This window comes from Orycteropus afer, unplaced genomic scaffold (assembly GCF_000298275.1).
Source record: "Orycteropus afer afer isolate SDZICR_OR568_19922 unplaced genomic scaffold, OryAfe1.0 scaffold00064, whole genome shotgun sequence".
Classification (NCBI taxonomy): domain Eukaryota; kingdom Metazoa; phylum Chordata; class Mammalia; order Tubulidentata; family Orycteropodidae; genus Orycteropus; species Orycteropus afer.
Genome location: NW_006921651.1, coordinates 2,312,751 through 2,328,539, shown reverse-complemented (window position 1 = coordinate 2,328,539; position 15,789 = coordinate 2,312,751).

The window sequence follows — 15,789 nt, the reverse complement described above, 5'->3', positions numbered from 1 at the left end:
TTGAACCGCCATCCTTCTGGTTAGCAGTCAAGTGCCTTAGGCTCTATGCTACCAGAGCTCCTGCTACAAAGCTTAGTGAGGCTTAAATTAAAAAAACAAACCTGTTGCAGTGAGGATGATTCCAACTCATGGCAAAGCTATAGGGCAGAGTATAATTGCCCCCATAGGGTTTCCAAGGCTGTAATTCTTATGGAAGCAGACTGCCATTATCTTTCTCCTGCAAAACAGCTGGTGGGTTCCAACCTCCAAACCTTTGGCTGGTAGAGGATTTACCTCAAAACTCCAAGCCCTTAATTACTATATTAAGTTTTCAAGTGTAGTCTCTGCTCCTTCAAGGGAGCTGACACCTTCTCGATATTAACCTGATCCGATGGTCTGCAGCTTGTCTTTGCTTCTTCCCTTCTGTCCTCTGCCCTGTCCTCCTCTTTCCTCCCCTGCCCTTCTTTAGGTCTCTCCTCCAAGTCTTCCTACCTTCTCTCCTCAATTTCTTTCATGAATATTTATTGAGCATCTCCCATGCATTGTGCTAGTCCATTTAGAACAAAATAGTGACCGAAACAGATAAAATGCCTCCCTTCTTGGCACTTAGACACTGGTGGGGAGCAAAGTGTGGAGCAAAGTGCAAGAAGGTTAACATCTACCTATTGTAGAAACACAAAACTGTAGATTGGAATAAGAGGAAAAGAAACACAATGTGTATCATGAGAGCAGAATGAGCAGTATCAGGGATGGTTTCTGTGCCTAAGTCCTATCTTTGCAGAAAGTGAAAGAATATAGTGATTGTGGGGTATGGGGAGAGATTGAGGAAACAGCTTTTGTAATGGTATTATAGCAGGACAACAGATTAGATGAACTGGGAAGGGCACTGTGAGGGGAACAGAGGGAAATGAGAAAACACTCTTGATGAAGCTGGAAAGGGAGCCAAGGGCCAGTTAAAGGTCAAGTCGAGAATTTTGATCGCTAAGAGCCATGGAAAACAGGAAAGAAGGACAGAGCCATCAACTTCTGAAAAAATTGGCCACTGAACACTTTACGAATAGCAGTGAAACATTGTTTGAAATATTACTGGAAAACTTTATGAATAGTTGTGAAACATTGATATAGTGTTGGAAGATAAGGCCCTCAGTTTGGAAGACACTCAAAATACCATTTGGGAAGAGCTGCCTCCTCAATGTAGAGTTGACCTTAATGACGTGAATGGAGTAAAGCTTTTCATTTTTCATTTGCTGATGGGGTATGACTCAAAATGGGAAGAAACAACTACAAACATCCGTTAATAATAAGAATGTGGAAGGTATGAAGTAAGAATGTAGGAAAATTGGAGGTGGTCAAAATGAAATGGGATGCATAAACATTAATATCCTAGGCATTAGTGAGCTGAAATGGACTGGTACTGGCTATTTTGAATCAGACAATCATGTAGTCTACTATGCTGGGAATGACAATTGAAGAAAAATGGAATCACATTCATTGTCAAAAAGAACATTTCAATGCTGTCAGTGATAGGATAATATAACATATGCCTACAAGGAAGACCAGTTAATGCTACTGTCATTCATATTTATGCTCCAACCATTTCAGCCAAAGATGAAGAAATTGAAGATTTTTACCAACTTCTGCAGTCTGAAATTGACCAATCATGTAATCAAGATGTGTTGATTATTACTAGTGATTGGAATGCAAAAGTTGGAAACGAAGAATCATTGGTAGTTGAAAAATACAGCCTTAGGGATAGAAATGACACTGGAGATCACATGATAGAATTTTGCAAGACCAATGACTTATTCATTGCAAATACTTTTTTTCAACAAGATAAATGGCAGCTATACAGGTGGACCTTGCCAGATGGAATATACAGGAATGAGATAGACTATATCTGTGGAAAGAGGTGATGGAGAAGTTCAATATCTTCAGTCAAAACAAGGCAGGAGCTGATGATGGAACAGACCATCAATGGCTCATATGCAAGTTCCAGTTGAAGCAAAAAAATGAGAACAAGTCCACAAGAGCCAAAATATGACCTTGATTATATTCCACCTGAATTTAGAGATCATCTGAAGAATAGATTTGATGCACTGAACACCAGTGACCAAAGACCAAAGTTGTGGGATGACATCAAGAACATTACACATGAAGAAAGCAAATGGTCACTAAAAAGACAGGAAAGGAAGAAAAGACAGAAACTCTGAAACTAGCTCCTGAAAGGAGAGTAGTTAAAGCAAATGGAAGAAATGACAAAATAAAAGAGCTGAACAGAAGATTTCAAAGGGCAGCTAGAGAAGACAAAGTCAATTATTATAATGAAATGTGCAAAGATCTGGAGTTAGGAAACCAAAAGAGAAGAACACACTAAGCATTTTTCAAGCTGAAAGAACTGAAGAAAAAATTCCAGCCTGGCATTGCAATATTGAAGGATTCTATGGGCAAAATATTGAATGATGCAAGAAGCATCAAAAGAAGATGGAAGGAATACACAGAGTCACTATACCAAAAAGAACTGGTCAATGTTCAACTATTTCAGGAAGTAGCATATGATCAGGAACCAATGGTATTGAAGGAAGAAGTCCAAGCCACACGAAGGAATTGGCAAAAAAAAAAAAAAAAAAGGCTCCAGGAATTGTGGAATACCCATTGAGATATTTCAACAAATGGATACAGTGCACTTACTCATTTATGTCAAGAGATTTGGAAGACAGCTACCTGGCCAATTGACAGGATAAGATCCATAGTTGTGCTCGTTCTAAGGAAAGGTTATCCAACAGAATATGGAAATTATCTAACAACACCTTTAATATCACACACAAGTAATATTTTGCTGAAGATAATTAAAAAATTATTGCAGCAATATATTGACAGGGAACTTCCAGAAATGCAAGCTGGATTCAGTAGAGGTCATGGAATGAGGGATATCATTGCTGATGGATCCATCATATGGATCTTGGCTGAAAGCAAAGAATACCAGAAAGATACTGACCTGCATTTTATTGTCTCTGCTAAAGCATTTTACTGTGTGGATCATACAAATTTTAGCTAACGTTGTGAAGAATGGGAATTCCAGAACACTTAATCGTGCTTGTGAGGAACTTTTACGTAGACTAAGAGGCTGTTGTTCAAACAGAACAAAGGGATAGTGCATGGTTTAAAATCAGGAAGGGTGTGCATTAGAGTTGTACCCTTTCACCGTACTTATTAAATCTGTATGCTGAGCAAATAATCTGAGAAGCTGGACCAGATGAAGAAGAACGTGGCATCAGGATTGGAGGAAGACCCATTAACAGTCTGTGATATGCAGATGACACAGCCTTGCTTGGTGAAAGTGAAGATGACTTGAAGCACTTACTGATGAAGATCCAAGACTATAGTCTTTGGTATGAATTGCATCTCAACATAAAGAAAATGAAAATCTTCACAACTGGACTAAAAGCAACATCATGATAAATGGAGAAAAGATTGAAGTTGTCAGGGATTTCATTTTACTTGAATTCACTGTCAACACCCATTGAAGCAGCAGCCAAGAAATCAGACATCATATTGCACTGGGCAAATCTGCTGCAAAAGACCTCTTTAAAGTGTTGAGAAGCAAAGATATGACTTTGAAGACTAAGATGTGCCTAACCCAAGCCATGGTATTTCCAATTGCCTCATATGCGTTTGAAAGCTGGACAATGAATAAGGAAGATTGAAGAAGAGTTGATGCCTTTGAATTGTGGTGTTGGTGAAGAATGCTAAAAATACCATGGACTCCCAGAGGAACAAACATATCTATCCTGGAAGAAGTGCAGCTGTAATGCTCCTTGGAAGTGAGAATGGCCAGACTTTGTCTCACCTACTTTGGTCATGTTATCAGAAGGGACCAGTCCCTGGAGAAGGACATCATGCTGGGTAAAGTAAAGGGTCGATGAAAAAGAGGAAGACCGTCAACAAGATGGATTGACAAAGTGGCTGCAACTATAGCTCAAGTATGGGATTGTGAGGATGGTGCAGGACAGGGCAGTGTTTTGTTCTGTTGTATATGGCATAGCTGTGGGTTGAAGCCCACTCAGTGGCACCTAACAACAACAAGAAAAGAGCGATGGAGGAGGAGCCCTGGTGACACAGTGCTTAAGAGTTAGGCTGCTAAAGAGCAGGTCAGCAGTTTGAACCTGCCAGCCACATTGGGTGGCGGGGGGGGGGGTAGGGATACAATGTGGCAATCTACCTCCAAAAAGATTAACCAAAAAAAAACCAAACTCATTGCTGTCCAGTCAAATCTGACTCCTATCGACCCCTCCTTAGGTTTCTGAGATGGTATCTCTATGGAAGTAGATTGCCCCTTCTTCCTTCTGAGGAGTGGCTGGTGGGTTTGAACCTCCAGCCTTCTGGTTAGCAGTCAAATGCCTTAGGCACTATGCCACCAGAGTTCCCAGAACTCCCAGAAAGATTATAGTCTTGGAAACCCTATGGGGCAATTCTATTCTGCCCTATAGGATGGCTTTGAGTCAAAATCTGTTCAACAGCATACAATGACAACAACAACTATGGACAGACTTTAAATAGTTTTAAGCATTGGAATGAGATGATCAAATTCATAAGACTGTGGGGCTATAGGAAGTTATCAATTGAATGCCAGAGCAGAGAAAATAGAAATAGGAGTATCTGTTAGGCATCTATATCATGGTCCAAACAAGTAGAATTAAAACAGAGGTTGTCAACTTTGATTCTTTTGTCATTTTGGGTTGGATAGGCGGAATGTCCTGTGCCTCATAGAATGTGTAGTAGTATCCTATCCCCTTTAGCAGTCATCCTCTATTTTCCCCAAATCTGCCCTCAGTCCCAGGTGACCACTAATCTGCTTGCTGTCTCTGTACACTTGCCTGTTCTGGACATTTCATATCAATGAATGCATGCAATATGTATGTCTTTCCACTTTCTTAATGGTGTTCTTTGAAACACAAAAGTTTTTCATTTTGATGTAGTTCAATTTATCTGTGTTTCCTCTTGTGTTCATGCTTTTGGTGTTATATCTAAGAAACCACTGATTAATCTAACTTCATGAAGACTTATGCCTATGTTTTCCTCTAAGAATTTTAAATTTTTGCTCTTACATTTAAATCTTTGATTGGTTTTGATTTAATTTTTGCTTATGGTGTGAGGTCGGGTTCCTGGTACAAAGACATGTAATTAATATGAAAAATCAGCCTCAGATGCTCCTTAAAAAGCAGGCTTTGGGATCAGTATATGTGGAAGTGACTATTAGAAGTCAGCTGCCTATGACTCTTTCATCACGTGTCAGCACAGGAATGAACTATACTCAGGACAGAAGTTGTTCCTAGGTGAGCCAGGACAGAAAGCTCTTATAGGATAGCTTTTAAACTACTTTCTAAGGAGAGACGATAAGCATAGGAAAAATGTATTTCCAAATTGTGGTAATTGAAGTGTAATAATAGGTTTTCTGAAGGTGCTGCCCGGTGCCTGGCATCTTACATCTTTGTATTCATGGGCTATTTTCTTCTTATTGTAAGAATGGAAAACTGGATTTTAGAAAGGCTAGGATTTTTGCCCCAAATGTTGTAACTTTCTGATGAATTTGAACCCTGGTAGTTTTAACTGTCTTAAGGAATACTTCTTTGGGAGATATGCAGACTTGGAAGTTTTAAATAGAATTGGGCATCTAGTTTGGATGGAGCATTTTTCTGGAGATAGAGGAACAATAGGGAATCTATCACAATTTCCAGAACTTTTAGAGTAAATGATATGGAAAGAGGTCACATTTTTATGACGATCTTGGGCACTCAGCCCTTAATAAAAATGGTGGGATGGTATTATTTTGTCCATCTAATCTAAGAGATCCAGATTTTATTTTCAAGCTTCCAATATTTTCAAATGTTAAGGAACTGTGATGGCACAATGGTTAAAGAACTCAGTTTTTAACCAAAAGATTGGAGGTTCAAACCGACCAGCGGCTCGGTGGGAGAGAAGACCTGGTGATCTTATCCTGTAAAGATTACAGTCTAGGAAACCCTATGGGCAGAGGCATATCTAAGGTATGATGGGCATAGCACATGCCTTGGGCACCACTTGAAGTGAGGCATCACTGAGAAGTTCCATTACCCAACCCAGTTTCCATCACCAGCTTAAGAGATCTTCAGCAATTTAAAACTAACATTTTCATGTTTAAAAGCATCCATGGGTCAAGGCAGACTATGTGATCTTGCTTTGCTGAGTGTAGAAAGAGAAGAAACAACAACAAAAAAAATGCTATGAGCACATCATAGACCAGATTTCACCAGTGAAAGCAAGCAAGGTGCGGTTGTAGTTTTCATGTAGTGCCATTATTTGTTAAGTAAAAGATAAATGAACTTGACTTGTATTTGTGAGCTGATACTATGGTAAAGTTATCTAAAAGATGGATGTCACATGTTTGGACAGGAGCACCATTTTAGTGCTTGCCATTCGTTAGTTATACCTCTGCCTAAGGGGCAGCTCCACTTTGTTCTGTAGGGCCACTCTGATTCAGAATGGACTGCACAGCACACAACAACAACAACACGGCTCATGTTCTGACACTTAGTGACCATACAGGACAGAGTAGAACTGTCCCATACGGATTCCTAGGCTGTAAATCTTTATGGGATCGGATCACCAGGTTGTTTCTGCCATGGAGCCACTGGTAGGTTCGAACAACAGACCCTTTGATTAGCAGCTGAGGGCTTACCCACCGTGCCACAGGGCTCTTTGTGACATTTGTTCCACCCTTAATTCTGGGGCAGGAATACAAATAGTAACCGACAAACCATTTGTCCAACTGTTATTTATTAAAATTTAAAAGTCGAAATATAAATTTTAAAAATTAAAATCAAAATTGTTTAAATATAGCTAAAATCTTACTTTTAATTTTTAGATTTAATTAAGTCTCATTAAATATTTTATATAAACAAGACTATTTGCAATTCTAGGACTCAGTGTTTATCTGAGTGCCAAAGCATAGACTTGGTTTCATGCTTCATACATGTTACATCTTGCTATTATATATACAGGACACTTTATGAGTAATAAGAAAAGGAGCCCTAGGAGAACTAGATGGTGCCCTGCTACCACCGTCAACCACCTGGAAAGGGATCAATACAAGAGATCCTGAATAGAGTGGGAGAACAATGTGGGACAAAACTCAAAATCATAAAAAAGACCAGGTTTGCTGGTCTGATGAGCTGGTGAGACCGCCAAGACTATGGCCCCTAGTTACCCCTCAGGTCTGGAATTGAACTCACTCCCGTGGCTTCCAGCCAAATAATAGACAGGCATATAGGGTGAACATTGACATCCAGTAGGAATATTCCTTAGAACGGTCAATCATGGGAGAACCGAAGAGCAGTATTTGCATGAGATAGCTCATGGGGCAGGAATGCATAGAAAAGAAGATGGAGGGAAGAGCTAACTACAGGGAGGAAGTGGGAAGAGAGAAGTTAGATTGTGGGGAATTGTAGTCAATGTCATGAAACAAAAATGTGTATGAACTGCTGTATGGAAAATGAATTTGCTCTGTAAACTTTCACCCAAATCACAATTAAAAACAAACAAACAAAAAACACCACTCTGAGATCCCATCTCAGCCCAGCAAGAAAAGAAAAGGAGTCCTGGTGGTATAAATAATTCAGCACTGGCTGCTAATTGAAAGGTTGGTGGTGCAAACTCACCCAGTGGCTCTGCAGGAAAAAGACCTGGTCATCTGCTTCTATGAAGATGATAGCCTAGAAAACCCTATGGGGCAGTTCTACTCTGTCATATGGGGTCACTGTGAGTCGAAATTGACTTGATGATACCTAAGGTCGCTATGAGTCGGGTCCGACTCGACGGCACACAACAACAGTAACAAGAATTGTTTTCTCTTGCACAACATTTCTCAGCCTCTATGTACAATTGTTGTATATTCCACATTAATTGTGAGAATGCCTGGAACCACAAATTGGAACCCAAGGAAAATAGTGACTTGATTCTACTAGGAAACGGTCCTTAGTTATGAGGGAATCGATACGTTCAGGCTCTCTGAAAGAAAAGTGTGGACAACGTCACTAATTTGTCTTTCTTTCTATCCAAGCACTTCTGCCACCTTAGATCTTCCCCACAATCCCAAAGTAGTGTCTATCCCTGACATCAGCAGGGGCAAAACAAACACTGCAGTGTTCAAAGACAGTAGCTGTTTGTTTCAAGGACATGAGGCAGGAGGCATGGAGCAGGATTTGTCTAGGACGGGGAAGGGGTTCGTCACAACAGCAAATCTTTAGGGTTACATGTGTTGCGGGAGTGTTGACTGCTGGTCTTGCCTGACAGAAACAGCTGTGTGTTCTTTAACAGACTTTTTGTGTGTATGTGTCTCTGATGTGTGAGACCCTCTAAAGCATGGGGCCCATGGCAGGGGCACCCTTGCAGGGTCTATGGATGGTACCATGTCACATATGTTTGATAAACTATGCACTTAAGTAAAAAAATAAAATAATGTAGGAGGAAGACTTTGTAGGAGATGATGAAGAAGAAAACAGGAATTTATAAATATGACAAAATAGACTATAGTGTGAGAAGAAGTAAGTCAGTAAGTTCTTTGGGGTGACCAGAAGGGAGACACACAGTATTGCATCAGGTTTAAGATGCCATCAATTGTAACATTACTGATAATGGGAAAAACCCTGACAATTTAGCTGTAGCATAATCCTTTCTCACTAGAACTTTAATTTTATACTTGCTGAAAGAGCTCTTTCAAACTTATGTAGACAAATTTTTGTTTTTTAATCATAATGCAACTCTTAAACTTATTTTGTTGTTGTTGTTATGTGCCGTCGAGTCGGCCCCAACTCATAGCAACCCCTCCTTGGGTTTCCGAGGCAGCATCACTACGGAAGTAGGATTGCCCAACTTTCCTTCCGAGGAGTGGCTGGTGGGTTTGAACCGCCAGCCGTCTGGTTAGCAGGCAAGTGTCTTAGCCACTATGCTACCAGAGCTAAACTTATTTAGATGTGGATTTTATCCTATGTTGTTGTTGTAAGTTGCCAGTGATTCGGGTCCAACTCCTAACAATCTTATGGATAACAGAACCAAATGTTGCCCAGTCTGAAGTCATCTTGTACAAATATAAAAAGGAAAACAGAAGTAAAATAACTTCTTCACTTTTGGAATCTAGCTCTTCTGAATAATTTTTCAAATCAGAGTCATAGGTGTTCATTTGTTTTACTCACACAACACTGTCCCCTGTGCCAATAAGAGCTCTTGGTGATGCAGCAAGTTGTTGAGTGCTGTCAAGGCAGTTCTGACTCTTAGTGACTCCATGTGACAGTCAAACTGCCACATTTGGTTTTCTTGGTTGTAGTATTTACAGAAACCCATGGAGCCACTGGATGGGTTCAGCCTTTTGATTCAGGGCCAAGTGCTTAATCCATTCATTGCAACACTGGTGCTCCTTGATTCAGTAAGAATGTTCTTTTGTTGCTTCTGGGGTTTTCTGCCAAGCCACTGACATCTGCTATCAAGGCTCCTTATTCACAGGATACCAAAAACAAAACAAAAAAGACCAAATGCGTTCCTTGAGTCAATTCCAACTCATAGTGACCCTATATAGAACAAAGTAAATCTGCCCCATAGGCTTCCTGAGGCTGTAAGTGTTTGTGGAAGCAGACTGCCATTTCTTTCTCCTGCGGAGTGGCTGATGGGTTTGAATTGCCCTCCTTTTGGTTAGCAGCTGAGTGCTTTAACCACTGCACCACCAAGGCACCTCGTTCACAGGATAACGGCTGCTATATCTTGATTTTTAACCAGTAAAATAAATTCAGGTTACGCCCTCAGGTTAATTATTGACAATTACAGCTGCAAAAATGTGCAATACCAAATGCATCCTTTTAACTAAGACTAACAGCAAACCATATCCAGATGTTTACATATTATATATCCAACCACAAAGGATTTGGAGGTGAGCTACTGTAATGCAGTACTTAATTTCTCCAAGACAGTATCTTTTGTTTTCAATGTATTTCTTTGCAGAACTAACTTTTTCTTTATTTATCAATGAGTTGGAACTTGCAAATCATTACAACAGAACTTTACACCATTCATGTTGATTAGGGGACAGGCCATTCCAAGTAAATGGTCAACAATGTAAAAATTTTTAAATGTGGTCTTAGAATTTTCTAGGGGAAAGAATATATTGAGTGATTTTTTTAAATTAACTTTAGTCACTCAGAGGTTTTGCCTTAGCAAAGGTTAGATTTACAGTGTTAATTTGTATCACACCATTTATGTGCTACAAGTCCTCCAAAAGGTTTTTTCCTTAAAAAGATTTAATTAGCAAGGCCCATGTTTTACCAAAAACATGCTCTATTTCTTTTTCTTTAATTTAGTATCTGTTTACTAAGTTAAAATACGTTCCTGTTGTTAGTTGCCATCTAGTTGATTCTGACTCCTGGAGACCCCATGTGTACACAGTTGTCTGCTCCATAGGGTTTTCAAGGTTGTGACCTGTCCACAGTGGACCTCCCCGCAGTCCTATTAAGCTCTTACAAGAGAATTGGATAGAATAGACTATGTGAGTGACTGCTGGCCCCTGATCATAGGCCCTAAAGTTGGGACAACTTTGTGACAAGGGAACCAGTTCTACTGTCTGTGTCCCCATAGGACACAATGTTTTAGTTTACCCAAAGGAAAGAGCATAAATTTGGATATTATTAACCTCAGAACGATGGCCTGCTTTCAGAAATCACCTATGTATATTTGGAAGTTGGGAAACCAGAGTTTGACTCCTGCTCAACCATTCAAATGGTTAATTCTGGCCAACTCATATACCCTTTCCCAGGAGGGGTTTCCTCAAGTGTAAACTATAGATAATTACAATGCCACATCTATTTATTTTATGATGTTTTTAAGACCTTCAAAAGAAGAGGATTGTGTAGCACTAAGGGTCTGTGGGTGGCTTGATTACTGGCTGAGAGGTTGGCGGACCAAACCAACTCTTCTGGTTACCTAGTGCTGCTCTGACAGGAAATATACCACAAATGAGATGGCCTTAACAAACAGGAGTTCATTCTTACAATTTGGAGGCTTTAAGTCCAAGTTCAAAGTGCCAGGCTCTAGGAGCTGGGTGAAAGCCCCCCAACTTTGGGGTCCAGCTCTGCCTCCTGCTGTCAGCCCACTGGAGCTAGAGGTGTTTCTTCACTTAGACAGCTGGTGGCTGCTGAGGCTGAGAAGCCCCAAGGTTGACAAGTAAAAAGACAAAGACCTGATGTTACCAAACCACACGGCAGGCCGTTGATTCAAGTTCATTGTAAGTCCCAAGGTCGGCAGAGCATGTCAGGCTGCTGAACTACTACATAGCTGTGTGCAGAGTCCAAGCGTGCCATAAGCTAGAGACCATTCCCCAAGGCTTCCGCTTAAATACAGGAAGCAGACCACATTCCCTAAGGCAGCTACTCAGCTGCTCCCAGTAGATTCCACCACGGAGTTGATAACCAGTCTCATCATGGGGAATACATCCAGCTGCCTAGTCACTCCACCAGGCCCAGCCAAGTTGACACACAAACTGAGCTACCACAGGTGCCAACTCAGGCCTGTTGATCTCCTTCTGAAGGGTCATAGCCTTTAAAACCTCAGAGCACTTTGGCTCTGACACACTTGGGTTCTCCATGAATTGGACTGATCTCAATGGCAATTCATCACAACATAACACTGATCGACATAAATTTATACTGTCATTCTGATCCAGCCACATAAAAAAATCTCAATTCCATTTTGTCCAGATTACACGTTAGAAAACACCTCGCTTGAGGTCAAAGCTGTGGCCCCTGGCTATCAGGAATCATACTCCTGGTCCTGGCTGCCTTGGCTCTAAGCTAATTGCTGTTTTGTTGTTTGCTGTTGAGTCGGACTCAACTCATAGTGACCTCTCCTTGGGTTTCCAAGGCAGTATCATTACGGAAATAGATTGCCCAACTTTCCTTCCAAGGAGCGGCTGGTGGGTTTGAACCGCCAGCCTTCTGGTTAGCAGTCAAGTGCCTTAGGCACTACACTACCAATATGTTGTTGTTGTTGTTGTTTGCTGTCGAGTCGGCCCCGACTCATAGCGACCCCTCCTTGGGTTTCCGAGGCAGTATCACTACGGAAGTAGGATTGCCCAACCTTCCTTCCGAGGAGTGGCTGGTGGGTTTGAACCGCCAGCCCTCTGGTTAGCAGGCAAGTGTCTTAGCCACTATGCTACCAGAGCTCCCCCTACACTACCAATATAGGTCACAATAAACACATTAGAAAACGAGAATATGACATTAGCAGGTATTTGACATTTAATAGCCTGGGTTTTCTTACTCTTCTTGGCTGATTTTTTAAATAAGAAAGAGAGGTAACCAAGATTCTTTTTTATAAAATTGTGATTTGGGTGAAAGTTTACAGAGCAAATTCATTTTCCATGCAGCAGTTCAAACACATTTTGTCCCATGACATTGACTGCAATTTCCCACGATGTCACAACTCTCTTTCTACTTCCTCTCCAGGGTTACCCCTTCCCTGTGTCCTTCTGAGGAAGGCTGAAATGGAAGTCTGAAGAGGTCCCTCACTGAAAACTCATGGGCTAGCAGGCATGACTAAAGTGGACTTTAATCACAGTGACTAACTCTCTGTTTTTCCCTCACTTATCACTTTCTTTCAAGTAAATAGAATAGCCAAACCCTTTTTTATAGATGCTGAGTTCTTTAGGTTTGCTATTCCCAATTAAGTATTCTTTGAATCATAACCCCCTCTGGCTAATTTCAGCTGAGAATCACAGCCCACAACAAGATGACCCTGAGAAAGAAGACACTAGGCCCTGGAGCAACCAAAATAAAAGAGAAACTGAGATATCCCTGGTGGACTGAAAGGCCTGAGGGTGCCCACTCCCCTACTCCCTTCTTCCCTGTACAGTTAATCTCACTAGACAGGTATGAGAAACCTGAAAAACACTTCTCCTGACCGAAGATATTTCCTTATCACTGACCGGAAAAAGAGCAGAGAGGACACAAGACAACTACACTCATCCCATGACAGGAAGGAAACATTAACAGCATTCCCCAAATCCCCCTACCCCTTCAGCTCAAATCCCTTTAAAAAAACTCTATTCCCCAGCTCAGGGAGACAGACGTTTTAGAGAAACGATTCTGTCTCCTTGAGTATCCACATTCAATAAACCTTTTGCTTTCTCTCTTCGACCTATTGTGATCATTGACTCTTTGCGACAGGGGTAAGGACCATGTTTTCATACACTTCCCTCCCATGCAGTCCTGCCCCTAGAGCGGTCTCCTTGTGCATATGCTGCCCTTCTGTTCTCCCATGATTGGTCTCTCCAAGGAGTGTTATCTGCATGATGTAAACGTTCAGCCCATATGCTGGTCTTTTATTTGGCTGGAAGCCACAGGAGTGAGTTCAATTCCAGACCTGAATGGTGGCTAGGGGCTATGGTCTCAGGGTTTCACCAGGCTCTATCAGACCCGCAAACCTGGTGTTTTTTTGTTTCTGTTTTTTATAATTTTGAGTTTTGTTGCACATTGTTCTCCCACTCTATCCAGGATCTCCTACATAGATCTCCCTCTGAGTGGTTGACAGTAACAGTAACAGTAACTCTGAGAATAAAGTAGTAATTAAAGGAAAAGGAGAAAAATGCAAAAAAAGGCCTTCCACTTAGTTTCTAATAATGTAACTAATAATGGTAGCTGGGCACCATCTAGTTCTTCTGGTCTCATAGTCATGTAGGCTGAGGATCACATGGTCTACTGGTCCCTTGGACTAACTGTTTCCATGCATCTTTGGTTTTCTTCATTCTTCTTTGCTCTCAACTAGAAGAGACCTATTGTTGCATCTAGATGGCCCCTTGCAAGCTTTTAAGATCCCAGTCGTTGCTCACCGAAGTAGGATGTAGAACAATGTTTCATGTAGTATGTTATGCCGATTGAGCTTATGTCCCCTGGGACCATGAGTAACCAAGATTCTTAAAAGACAAAGAATTATCTTAGACAAGCACTTTATTTTATATGATTTGGGGTCAATGGACAGATGGCCTGACATCCATATTCACTAGGGCAGTTGTCTCCTGTTTTTGCTTCTTCAGAGTCCATAGGTATAGAGAGACTAAAAGTGTTGGAAATACTGATTCAATTGGTTACAAACCACTTGTAGACTTCCTGAACAAAGGAATACAACTTCCTTTAAAAAAAAAAAAAATCACCTATTTACTAAATATTTAATCTTTGAAACTCTAGTAAGGGCCCAGGCTCACTGTCCGGTAGGTGGCTAGCTGAGTGAATTTAGGGGAAAAGTCTGGCTAGAGCATCCACTCACACAGCCTCATAACATAGGGGTCAGGAAAGAGGAGGTTCCAGGGCACCAGGAAAGCAGCAGCTTTTAACTACGTGAAGTCTAACCTGAGAGAGAACATGCCTTTCTCTAACAGGTGCAGCTTCCAACTTGTGGCAGGTGTTTTGACTTGTTGGTTCACAATCAATGGTGTCATGGGGATGGGGTAGGGGTGGTGGTGGTGGGGTAGTTTGAACCTCACTGGGTGACATTGGTAGAGGAGGGTTACACCAAAACAGCTGTCTACAAAATTTGTTTTCAGTGTTTCAGCAGAAATATATTACTATTTTTTTAATACAAATATCCCTATAGTTATAACAACAAAAATATTTTTCATAAGCCCAGCTTACATGTATCAGTATACCTACAAGGCTTAAACTATGCTACTTTCCTGTTTGAATGGTCAGAGCTGTCATTATTCCTCAATTACAATGACGCTTGGAATAAAGAAGAACGTGTTGTCATCGCACTTGGTACAAGCACGTGGTGTTTTTGTAGTCACTGATTTTGTCAAATTTTCTGGTGTTTTAGCTACGATATTGTGGTTACTATTTGTGAACCTATACCAGTAACTCTGAGAATAAAGATTAAACGAAAAGGAGAAAAATGTAAAAAAGTCTTCCACTTAGTTTCTAGTAACAGAACTAAAAATGTTATAATTCAATGTAGAAAGATTGTTACAAAACAAATTTGTTAATATTCATATAATGTAAGAAATACTAAATTTAAGCAATTTACAAGTGTATCACATACTATTCTATGATTAAATTGATAGTAAACATTACTAAGGTTTCGCTCCCGCGGAAGGAAGACTGGGCAATGTACTACAGTAAAGATTTTCGGCCTCAGAAACCCAAATGGGGGTCGCTATGGAATTGACTGGAAGGCAGTGAGTTTGGTTCTTGATTTAAGGATTCTGGATGATTTGGTACGGGAGGAGGTCCATAGGGGGTGACATCAACCCCACTGACGTCACTGTTCTCAATGCCAGGTTATCAAAATGCATGTATGTTCTGAGAGGACAGCTGGGCGAACTTTCTGGCCTGAGCTGCTGGGTGTAGGATCCACAGAGGTCCTGGTCAGGCGGGGAGGTCACGGTCAGGCATGGAGGGCTGGCTGGAGTCCACCTTCGCTGAAGATTTCGAGCCTTTGGGATGCATCTGGCCGTGAGCTCACCTCTTGATCAGCACCATACACTCTGGTACGACTGCAACCTGCCACGTTTTAAGAGACATCCCAGGCAAACCAGGAAGCCTGACCCCGGGGCGGGGCGGGGCGCCGGGGCATGCAATCTCGGACGAGTTTTCTCCAAAGCGCTCAGGCTGCAGGGCTGGCGTGCTCCTCGCAGAGGGCGTGCAATAGAGCCTGCGTGCGTCCGGCACTTGCCCACAGGCTCCTGGGCGCGCGGGTTTATTTTAAGCAGAGGTGAAGCCTGGGATCCGGGCTCCGCTAGCCCAC